Below are 12500 nucleotides of genomic sequence, written 5' to 3'. Positions count from 1 at the left end.
CTGGCATAAGGCGGCCGTAATCTAAACCAACCACCAACCTATAAACTTCAATGGAACATCGACCTCCTTCGTCTCGCACTTATATCTCTTGTGCTTCTTTCTTTCGCTTCAACCCAACCAAAAAGGACCCACAAAAGTCAACCAACATTTGGGTTGTTAGCTGAGACCCAACCACAGAATGCTGACCATTTGCGCCACTAGTAGAGAGAGAGAGAGAGAGAGAGAGAGAGAGAGAGAGAGAGATTATGACTATAATAGTTATGGTTTGTTAGATTTTATCCGATGGGTGTATGCAAATGTAATATATATTTTATTTCAATAAACTTTTTGTGTAACCATTGTCGGAAATTTACAAAGTAACACAGAAATCGTTCTTAAAAATATGCATGTTAAATTGCTATAAAATATTTATAGGAGAAAAGCTATTTTGTATACATACACTGATTCCTTTAGTCATTGATCATTTCCTTGACATACATTCGTGGTATTTCTTGTATTTCTTGCAGTCATGGCTATGGAATGATTTTATTTACCCTCAATTCCATATCCTTAAAGTAAACTTACTATATAGTGTGGGGGCTGAAGCATAATAAATAATAATAATAATAATAATAATAATAATGATATTATTATTATTATTATTATTATTATTATTATTATTATTATTATTATTATTATTATTATTATTATTATTATTAATAAATCTCATTTACCGTAAGAGCCATAAACAATACATTGGAGAAAAATACAGTTGGGAGGCTCTCGAGACAGGCAACGTAACTGACAGTTCATAATAACGATACTAATAATTATAATAAACTTGTATATAAAATTATAATGAAAGGAGACGCTATCGTACCCTCAGTGTGTCTGATAAAAGTTGAGTGGGTCGTCAATTCATAAGAATATACCAGACTATTCCCGGTTTATGCTAGATGCTCAACAGCCACTTGAATGTTCCCATCATACGAAGTCTGCAGGATAATCTCTGGAGGACCCTTCTAAGCCGAGATCTCTAAGACGTACTTAATTTTTAACCGTACCCTTAGTACCCATATAAATCCACCCCTCCTTGACTCCTCTTCTCCGTAACAAGGCCGTCCCATAAATAGCCTCCGTTCGGACCCAGGAAGAAAGATTGGAGGAAAAAATGTTGAAAAAAGAGAGAAGAAGAAGAAGAAGAAGAAGAAGAAGAAGAAGAAGGCCTCCTCTGTTTTACTTCACGTGACTGTGTAATGAACGGCATAATCCTGACAGACAGCTGAGTCGGTAGGTCCTCGTCTGTGCTCTCTTTTCCCGGCATTTTGCGGCCGATGTTGGAGCCTAGGATTCACAGTGCAGGCTGCTTTAAAAAAAGGTAAATAAATAACAGTAAATGAAGCCGCGCGCCTTCGTGTTCTCGCTCGTGTGACATCGTCTTAACGAATATTCATGGCTTCAGCTTAGCACCTACTTAGCGGGAAGTATTATAATAGCTACCTGGTACAAACTATGACGACAGATGCTAAAATCTGCCAGTAGAATTTTTTTTCTCCGTTCTAAGACGGGAGGTTCTCACTTACACGATTTAAAACGTAATAAGGACACGTACTTCAGAGCATTCTGGAAGTTTTGTTGTTTATTGAATGGTAATATATATATACACACATATATATATATATATATATATATATATATATATATATATAGAGAGAGAGAGAGAGGAGAGAGAGAGAGAGAGAGAGAGAGAGAGAGAGACATGGTAGGTGTGTGTGTGTGCAAAGAAATGTAAAGAAAATAGGCAGACCAGATGAGAGAGAGAGAGAGAGAGAGAGAGAGAGAGAGAGAGAGCAGCAGCAGCAGCAGCAGGTTACAGGAGCGCCATTATTCTCGCAGATTCGAGAGGCTTGTCACTTACGTTAAACGTCAGGTTTTTCTGTTTCCGTGTATTATGCTCGCAACCTCTCTTGATTGGGAGATTAAGTTGGGATTTGTTTTGGATTTTTAAGGTGAAATATACGAGATCTTTTTATCAGATTATCTTATCAAGGTAACGGAAACGTCAATAATGGTAATAAAAGTGAATAAAAAGATGTTGCCTAAAAGGAAATGCAGCTCTAGTATTAGCAAGGACGACAAAGATTTAAAAAAAAACACCAAAGAATAGGTGTAATAATAGCATATTTTTTAGCTGATAGGTAAGATGGGTGAAAGAAGAGTGAGGGCAGTTAGCTAGCTTATTGATAACAAAAAAAAAATTTAATCAGGAATAACAAAGACAGGAATAACAATAACAGGAAAGAATTGAGAAGACAATGTTAAAGTAAAGCATATAATTGTTACTACAATAAAATGTTATTGCACACTTAGAGCAAAAGAACTTAAAATCCTTATTCTACCAAAATTCCCCCGAGATCAGACCCATGAAAATTTCAGTAATTAAGCAAAATATTTAAAGAAAGAAAAAAAAAACGAAAAATTTGTCTTCGCGTTTCTCGGTTGAGGCCCTCAGACTGTTCGCCCCATTCATTCCCCGCTGCAAAAGTAGTTTATGCAAATTAGTGTCTACGAGGAAGGAGGTTCCCATGGGAACCCTGGAGTACCAAGCAATAGCTGCCAGACATTCACATACTTTCTCTTCTCATTCATTCATATTCCCCGCATAAGTTTCTTCTCTCCCTCGTCCGACGGGGGACGGCGGTTCCTTGAGAATAAAGATTCCTCCGTCCTCTTCGCCCGGTCTGTACTAGTATAGTTTCAACGTCATGTCGTCGTTGTTGTTGTTATTGTTTATATTGTTTTGTATAATTGATGATGATAATGGTGATTGGGATTTTTACTATAAATCCTGAGCGTCTTATGTGGAGTTATATTGTTATTGAGCATAAACTTATTCTCCTTAAGACTCTGGCGCCCTTGAAAATCTTGAACTATTTCGACTATCTGTCAACGAAATTAGCTACACAATCGGACAGTGGTGGATTAAAGGTAATTCCAAATCACAGGGTATGACGCTGCAGTGCTATCCACCATACGAGCAAAGGAATAGAACAATACTTATCTCACCGGTTTAGAAGAAAATGAAAACGGTTACTTTGGAATTTTTTTTCGGGTATTACTTGAGTTAGGTCCTAGTACACAGATAGATATGTATAAGAGCACGAGTGGTGAATATTTGTGTTGTTTTAGAAACTCGTAGATCCTTTTAAAGTAATTTCCAAAGTTCTTCTAATGGCTCTGCATAGCCCCACAACAAATGAAAAACAAAAAACAAAAAAAACACACAAAATTATATCCCAGCCCAGAAAACCTTCATAAATAGATGATTGCATATTTTTCTCTCAAAGTACCGAGTTAAGTTTTAGTTCGCTGGAAGTATGAGGAATTTTTTTTATATTAATTTTTTATTATTTATAATGACATTGACGGAAAATGTTACTCAGGCCGAAACGTTATCTCTGTCGTTATCAGATGGTGGAATACAATGAAAATTTTTGTAACGCTAAAATGATCAAAATAACAACTATAGATAGTGCGCCGACGCGTTGTTGATTGACTCTTCGAGTAGATTAGAGACAAGCTTGCACATAAATCACAAAGAACAAGACGATGATAGCAATAACTAAATTAATAACGATAATAATTATGGAGAGTTCAACGACACAATGCTGATTGACTGTAATGTAAGTCGCGAAGACCATTGGCCATTACTGCTTTATAAAGAATATTTAATTCCAAACCTGGAAGTCAGAACAACAGCTGTTGGTGGTGGTGCCACAAGTAACCACCTCGTATTCCAGTAGTCACAAAAGACAGGTGTTACCAGCGGCTTTGCTTAATCCGACCCCACCAGGTAACCCATCATTAAAACGTTCTACGTGACGGACGCTTAGACGAGACCATGGTGGTTGTTGAATGAAGTAGTGTGCCTGGTGGCAACTGCAGATAGCTCAAATGACACCATTTGTGAACCAAGTGCCACATGGCACCGATAACAAACCGACGCGGCGGTCACAGTATGGTAACAACTCAAATCGTTAGAGGCTTCTTTATTGTTTTTCGTTAGCATTTCTCCGTGTCCATATTTTCGTTTTCTCTTTAAACACTTCTTCATTTCCGTTTTTTTTTTTTTTTTTTTTTTTTGTCTTCTCCAGAATTTTGCATATTATTCAGCAATGGTTTCGGAAAGAAACTCCATTTAAAATGTGCTACTTGTTATGTATTTAAAATTATATTACACTTATGAATAATAATTCCATCTTTATACATATTTTCCCTTTTCTACGCATGTATAGTTTTTACTTACACTTTGCTCTGCGATAGGTTATAAGTCGTTGTGAACTTGTGATTGTTATGTTCTGTTATGATTGTATTACTGTTGATGTTCTGTTATCCATATATTACTTGTCCTATTTACCTTGTGTCTGCTTATTGCTAAAGATTGGTGTCACCCAGGCTTCAGTTATAATTAAATCACTGTTAACCTTCACGCAAAAATTCAGGTTCAGTATTTCATTGCTTGTGTTTGTAAGAGAGAGAGAGAGAGAGAGAGAGAGAGAGAGAGAGAGAGAGAGAGAGAGAGAGAGAGAGAGAGAGAGAGAGAGAACGCATTTTCCTTAAGCTGTACGCAAACATTCTAAGAAAAAAAATGAGCAAAAATCATGATTCCATATTTCATCACTTTCATGTCAACTGTTTGTGTGTGTGTGTGTGTGTGTGTGTGTGTGTGTATGTGTGTGTGTGTTGTGAGAGAGAGAGAGATAGAGAGAGTGCTTCATTGTAGTTATCACCCACCATTCATAAATCGGAAGGGTATGGAGCTGCTCGATAACAAAGATAACACGTCTAGCCGGTTCGTAGAAGTCCCACTGATAACAAAATTTAGAGAGAGAGAGAGAGAGAGAGAGAGAGAGAGAGAGAGAGAGAGAGAGAGAGAGAGAGAGCCTTCATAATAACGGGACATTGTTTTTTGAATGCGTGACTATCTCCTCTCAGCTACGAATTCCAAAAGGGAACGAACGCCTCTTGGATGAAGCTTTTCCCATGATAAACTCAAGTGGGTGAGGCCCACTCCTTGTACCCCAATATTCCAATTACCCTGACCTCTTATAAGTCTACCATCCACCCCAACCCATGTTGCCGTTTAATGCATGAATAAAATAATCTAATTCGTATATGGTGGAGGAAATTTTATGGATGGCCTTCTATCCTTATTGGTATTTGTTGATATCACCCGATCGGAACTGTTGGACAGTGCACAGGATCTGAGCTCCTCATCAGTGCATAGTATCTGAATGAGAGAGACAGAGAGAGACTAAGCAACAGTTATAGAGGGGGCATATAATCTCAGTGCACATCGATCTGTTTTATAACTAACTGGTACCTCTTAGAGAATATTTTTATTGAATATTATTTGGTATTTTCTTTAATTCGTCTATTATTTATTAGGCAAACTCACCATCGCTGAGGATGGACGCTTGATATTTTTATTGAATATTATTATTTTTTTATCATCTATTATTTATTAGGCAAACTCACTATCGCTGAGGATGGACGCTAGATATTTTTATTGAATATTTTTTTGTATTTTTTTAAATTCGTCTATTATTTATTAGGCAAACTCACCATCGCTGAGGATGGACGCTTGATATTTTTATTGAATATTATTATTATTTTTTTTAATAATTTATTATTTATTAGGCAAACTCACTATCGCTGAGGATGGACGCTTGATAGCGACCCATAATCTTTCTCTGTTGGGGGCTTCAGTAGGTTAAAATGTGAATATTTCCAGTGTTTTAATGGGTTAATGAGAGGATTTAGTTCTTCGCCAGCAGGTTCAAATGAGAATATTCTTATAGTAATATAGGGACATTTTTGTTACAGGTTGAAAGGCACATATGGTCTGTTACTGATTCGGTATCATTGGCCACAGTCGTTGCGACACCATTTATTACGTAAACAGACGAATACTAATCTCATTGTTTGGCTCAAGGGAAATGCCTGACATTTTTCACTACTGATAAATTCCTACTTGTTGTGCTTGAGCACACATGAAATGTAGGACTCTTGAAATTTTGGTACTACATTATGATTAGAATATTTTTCATATAAATTTTTATATCAGTCTAATAGGGTTTCTTATGTAGAAGGAACGCGTAGATAAAATGTATTCCTTGAGTGATGAATATACTCTAAAAGCATCTCTAGTTGGAAGTTGTAGATAAAAGTTTGTATGAATAGTCAGTCATGTATTAGGAACGTGTAGATGAAATATACTCTTGTATTGAATATACTCTAAATGGGATTCTCTTTGAAGAGTATAAAATGTGTGAACTTGTATTTGAAGATTACCAAGTTTGTATTAGGAACGTGTAGATAAACTTTAGAGTTCCGACTTGAAAAGGGTCTCTCTGCGAGTAGAAGAAACATATGTATAATATACCATGTAACGTGAATGGTGAACTTGATTGTAAATGGTTGCCTGATATGTATTAGAGATGGTTAGATGAATTTACTCCTGAGTGTTGAACTGTCTCTGACAGGGTTTCTAGCTGAATGACGAACTTGTTTTTAATCTGTTGCTTGTTGCGTATGTTGTGGGGGGGGGGGGGGCGGTTGCGTGGTTGAGATTTATCATTAGTGGTGAATTTTCTGAAACGTTTCCATGTGAATAGTAAAAACTTCAAAAATAAAATTTTATGAGAATGGTAAGAATGCTCTTAAAGACTTGCCTGCTTTGCCTGCTAAGCATTAGGAACGTGTAGATGAACTATCGAGTGGTGAATTTATCCTAAAAGGGTTTCTTTGCCGAATAGTGGAAACTTGTAGATAAAGTTTTTCAAGAGCAGTGGACTTTTTTTTGTAATTAATCTTACGTGAGTGGTTAACTTGATTTCAAAGGGTAGCCATTTATAGATTGGGAACTTGAAGGTGAAATTCACTCCCATATTGTTGAATTTGCTCTCAAAGGTTTTCTAGTTTAATAGCGAAACTTGTAGATTAAATGTTACAAGAATAAAGAACTTGCACTTCAAGACTTGCATGTTGTGTTGTAGGAACGTGTAATAAAACGTATTTGATGACTGGTGACTTTACTTGAGTAGGTTACTAGACGAACAAGAGAAACACTTAGATAGAATGGCGCATGAAAAGTAAACTTGCATTGAAATGGTGACTTGCTATGTAGTGGAAACTTGTAGATAGAAGATGCGTGAATGTTGAATATAACCTGACAGGGATGCTTGTAAATAATGTTTATTATGTAAATGGCGCAATGTATTATGCAGAAGATATTTGTACGTTAGAAGCTTATAGATAAAGTAATTGTTGCATGAATGGACATACTTGGAGTACAAGGAACTCGTAGGAAAGCTTTCGTGACAAAGAATGATATTAGGTTCCCACTGACAGCTTGAAATGACTCGAGAAACTGAGGCAGTCTGACATGTTAATGACACGGTTGATAATTGCTGGCGACAGACACCCAGACAGCGGATAGAGGCCCCGAAGTCTGGGGATAATCCGACGCATCTAAAAAGTCTTCTTCTAATAAGATTCCTCTTCCCTATTTCTTCTCTTAAAATTGTGCGATTGGGATGGTGAAAGTTCGGGACATTCTTGGAAAGGCTCTTTGATGGAGTGCCTGTTGTTAATGGTTGACTTCGTGAAATTTAATGACCTGGTTATGGGAAGAATGAGTATTAAACTATTTTGAATTGCTTGTTATAGTAGTAATAGCAGCTGTATTAGCAGCAGTTTTGTAGTAGCAGTAATGGGAGCAGAGTATTTTTATTACCTTTTCGTAATACTCCTTATTATGTTTGAAAAATTGAGTGATTTTAATAATAATGACTTAATACTCTTCAGAATACCGTGTCATGCATAATAATCATATATTTTATTTTTTATTTTCCATATTTGCTGCTGTTGTTATTGTTGTTATCTTGCATATCTCTCAAATTAGAATCCTCAAAGACAAACTGGATTTTTATTGGGTTATTCGTATCACTGACAGGAAACGTTCGGGTAATGGAGTATTAAAGGTTTATGTTTATAGTCGCCTAAGTCCCGGTATTAGTGTCTGGAGTTTCGTGTAGCATTATAACAGATTACTTAGGGATTAGATTATAACACCCGTATTAATGGAGTAGTCTTAATCTTAAGATTATTTTCTCATCTGGATGTAAGTTAAAATTGGATTACAGACAGACATTTGAAAGACTCTATTGCAGTGCCTATATGACTAAAGTAGATTAATTTCTATTGTTCCTCCATTGTTTGCGAGGATCAAAAATCGATTGGAAACAGACATACAGACAGACAGGACTCGAGCGTTGACTGCAGCGAAAATCTGAAATTGAAATAAAGGATGCTTCCAAAGGTGAAGAATCTAAGAACAGCAAGCAAACAAACACACGAACGAACACTTATTTTATTTCTGGCGAGTCGCAAAAGAGGAATTCTAGACAAATTTACAATTTTGTTATTTTGGGAGATTTCATACTACTACGGAAGACATTTTGCAAAACTTGGAATTAATTGTAGCATGTATTCAAAACTTGAAACAATCACCTTAATTATTGAAAGGATTTCCTTTTAAGCAAAAGAGTAATGATTTTATTTATTATAATTTTTTTTTTGTCGCTTCGTAGTGAAATTCTTTCAAGCAATAAATAGCAGTTGGATCTAGCAGAGTTCGACCTCTAAACAATCCCAGCTCTGATATGTTCGTGCCATTGTTCTTCGAGCACAACGCACAACGTAATAAACTGGCAACTGGGATCTTTGATGAAAGGAGAGGAAAAATCAAGGAGAAGCCGTCAAAGGAATCTGTTCATAAGCTTGTCTTATTGCACCCCAGGCACACAATAACTCTTAATCTAACGTTATTGTACAGCGTACAATGTCCTTGGCCAACCCTCTACCCTCTCTCCTCCCAACCCCCCTCATTAACCCCCTCCCCTACATCCCCTTCCCCCCATCCAAGTACACTGTGATGCTTCTCCAGGTACAGTTTACTTGATGAAGATGAAAGTAATTGGAGAGAGAGAGAGAGAGAGAGAGAAATATTTTCAGTTGCATTCTGAAAAGAGAGAATTTCAAGGAAAATTTTGAAAGTAAATGAAAAAGAATGATGATGCCAAGCTTAGAGTTTCTGTAAAAAAAATCAAAATAAATAAAAGAAAAAGAAATGGGGAGGGTAGGATTGAGAATAATCACCTTCGGTTCACATTTCATCACGTTCAGTTCTTTCTCACACAGACTCTCTTATATTCTGATCGTGTAATTTTGTAATGACACTCACAGAAAGGATTAACTAACATTGCAAGAACAATTCGTTACATGCCATTCACCCATCAGAAGTGAACAAACTCTCTCTCTCTCTCTCTCTCTCTCTCTCTCTCTCTCTCTGGTGGTACTCATAGCAAGTTATAACTGGAGTAGGTTAAGAAGCAAACTCAACTGTATTGCTGAAGAGCTGTAAGATAAAGCGTTTATTTGCTCGGACTTTTTGAAAGGTCACATTTGATTGACGTTTTATATTACTTTGACAATAATGCTGTTGGCAACCTTATAATTCGGACAATAATGCTGTTAGTAAACTGAAGGTGAACAGTTGAAGGTACTTTTGATCAAAGAAAAGGAAATATGAAACATTTTTATTTTCTTCTGAATGACGAGATGTGTGTGTGTGTGTATGTTTGTGTGCTCAACGCACCGTTGTTGAGACTTGTGTGTAGGTACTTGAATCAGCTAATAATCATCCTCTTTTCAGCAATAATGATAATCTCCAAATCCCATACGCCTTTTCTATTTATAACGGTGACTCCGAACCTTTTTCTAGTCAGGGTGCCACTAACCAAATCAGTTACCCCCAGTTGACCTTATTCCCTGCTCAAGTCAACAAGGTCACAATAGCTTCTCATGAGAGGACCCCGAAACTCTCCCCCCCAGTATGATCGAACCAGGGTCTGGGTGTATTTCCTCCTCATATTGATATTGTTTCAGACATTTATGTCTAATCAATAATAGCAGTAATAACACTTGCTTCAATTAATATTCGTCCGAACAGTTGCATTTCCAGCCATTGGTACCAAACATTTGTTTGTGATTAATTGTTTGCCGTTCTCCTGCTTCAGTTGTCGAAACTTCTGAGTGATCTGCTCAGTATTAAGTCATTATTATTTCTGAATTTCGCGTCAGCTGTGGAAAGATCTAGATTCAACTTCAAGGCTAAAAAGAAAATGTTGCTTGCAACTGGTGTGACGTCTACACAAAATGAACGGAGCTGCAGTTGCATGGACAAATTGTGTTTAATTTGATCATTAAATTTATTGCAACTGTGGGTCTCTACCTGTCATCTAGGAGATGCGATGGCATAAGGACGGGGTAATCCCCAGCACCAGGTCTTGCATCATCCCATTGGGTTGTTTGAACCCAGAGTTGCATATGAGGCTTGTTGTTAGTTTAAATAACCTAAGCGCCTCATTGGCGTGGTTGGTATGGTGTTGGCGTCCCACTTCGGTGGTCGCGGGTTCGATTCTCGGCCATTCCATTGAGGAGTGAGAGATGTGTATTTCTGGTGATAGAAGTTCACTCTCGTCGTGGTTCGGAAGTCACGTAAAGCGTTGGTCCCGTTGCTGAATAACCACTGGTTCCATGCAACGTAAAAGCACCATACAAACAAACAAACAAACAGTTTAAATAACCTCTCCTACTCACGGGCCGCCTTTGGTCAAGGGCCCCTACTGGTATAAAACTTACTCATTCTAAGACAACCACCAACTGATTTTACGTGAGTTGTTGGTTTTGGTAATAGCTACCTGCTTGTCCAGAATTTACAGTCTCTCTCTCTCTCTCTCTCTCTCTCTCTCTCTCTCTCTCTCTCTCTCTCTCTCTCTCTCCTGTGTCCATTATTCATCTTGAAATCGGGCTAGGTTATGTTGCTATTGTTTTTACTCAGCTTTTAAAATGAAAAGAACATTGAACAACTGCAATAATGAATAGCTTTTAGAATGATAAAAACATTGAACAACTGCAATAATGAATAACTTCTAGTTTAAACTTATAAGGAATGATGTCACGTTCATACCTTCAATTCGGCGTCATCAAACACTGTATTGAATTCGGCAATCCTTATCAGTGTGACGTGTTGTAATATCTTGGTATATGTGATGTCTCACACGAGCACGTTTGTCATTTTTAAGCATCTTGCAGACAAAATTTTCACCTGGTGGCCAACATCGGTGGCAAAAATCATTATCGTGATGTTTCCATACCTGACATTGGAAAAATTTTTGTGTACGTATTCCGTATAGTCACGTTGTCTCCGTTGGTTGGTACGAGTTCGGAAGACCAAACCAGACCACCGCTGTTATACTTTATCACACATGGGAGGCATCAAAGCAAAGACCTCAGCTGGCATAAGGCCGGCCGGCTTAATCTAAACGAATCGACAAACGTTGGTCATGTCAACTTAACTTATAAGTACACGAAGTGACTCCCAAGTATTTGGGATTTATTGATGATGATCCTAACCTGAACTTTATAAATTTGATTAATTGCCGAAATTTACAACATGAATGCAGAGAAATGCATGTGTCAGCATTTTGGGATAGATTTCCAGTTTAAATCGGGGTAAATCTTTGATAACCTAAATCATGGTCGGTAGATCAAGCGACATCTATGACGGATATTAAATAGCTTTCATTATTTGGTACTTGGGGCTGTGTTTATTTTCGGGATACTTAACAGATGATGATAAAGTAGGCATTGACACCGGTAGATTCCCCCTCAGTTTACTTTGAACTTGGAATTTTTCCAGTTCTGTAATGTGAGTTTTACTTTCATACTCCCAGTAGATTTCCGGTAATTCCCCTCCAGCTAAGGACGTTTCCGGTTTTTTTCTTTTTCCTTTACCTAGTGCTTTCCGTAGCTACAGAACTTCTGATGTGTCGGTGTGTGTTTGTTTCTCTTTCACTTCTAGCAGATTCCCTTTAGAGCAATAGAGGTGAGAAATCTCTCAGTATTTTTCCGCAAATCATTTGCTGTAACATAGTAGATGCTGGTCATAATCTTGAATTCTGTTTTTTAGTCCCGAGAAATTCGTACATTATTTTCCTTGAGGCCTGGGCTGTGTAATCGTACCTCATAGCAGTCTCGTGTAATTGACTATTTAAAAAAATAATGTAGGTTATCGTTTGATATGTTCAAATAAGAAATATGGCAAGACATGAACAATATAGGTAACGTTTAACGTTCCTTTTCATCGTTTTTTTTATTTTATTTTCTCCCTCAGGATCCACTGTACCTTGGTTTAGTTACATTTGTGCTCAGTGTTTGTAACATTTATTGTATTAATTTTTCTGGTCATGTCAGTCAAAACTATTTTCAGATGATAATGGCATAAAATTTGCAGAGTATGGATGTATATAGCTGCAATTATCTTTTTTTTTTATAAACTCAAACATTTATACATACATGCTCAAGTGCACACGCATACATCACACGTATATTTG

The 12500-nt window shown here is 37.1% G+C and overlaps 1 long non-coding RNA gene across 2 annotated transcripts in view; it reads left to right on the top strand.

Moving 5' to 3' along the window:
- The window catches only part of LOC135197003 (uncharacterized), a 900249-nt gene that overhangs the window by 769841 nt on the left and 117908 nt on the right, over positions 1 to 12500 (top strand). The gene's annotated exons all lie outside the window — the stretch shown is intronic.

The sequence above is a fragment of the Macrobrachium nipponense genome, chromosome 18, assembly GCF_015104395.2.
Source record: "Macrobrachium nipponense isolate FS-2020 chromosome 18, ASM1510439v2, whole genome shotgun sequence".
Lineage (NCBI taxonomy): Eukaryota > Metazoa > Arthropoda > Malacostraca > Decapoda > Palaemonidae > Macrobrachium > Macrobrachium nipponense.
Note: the sequence above shows the minus strand (reverse complement) of the source record. Positions and strands in the feature narration are given on the sequence as shown.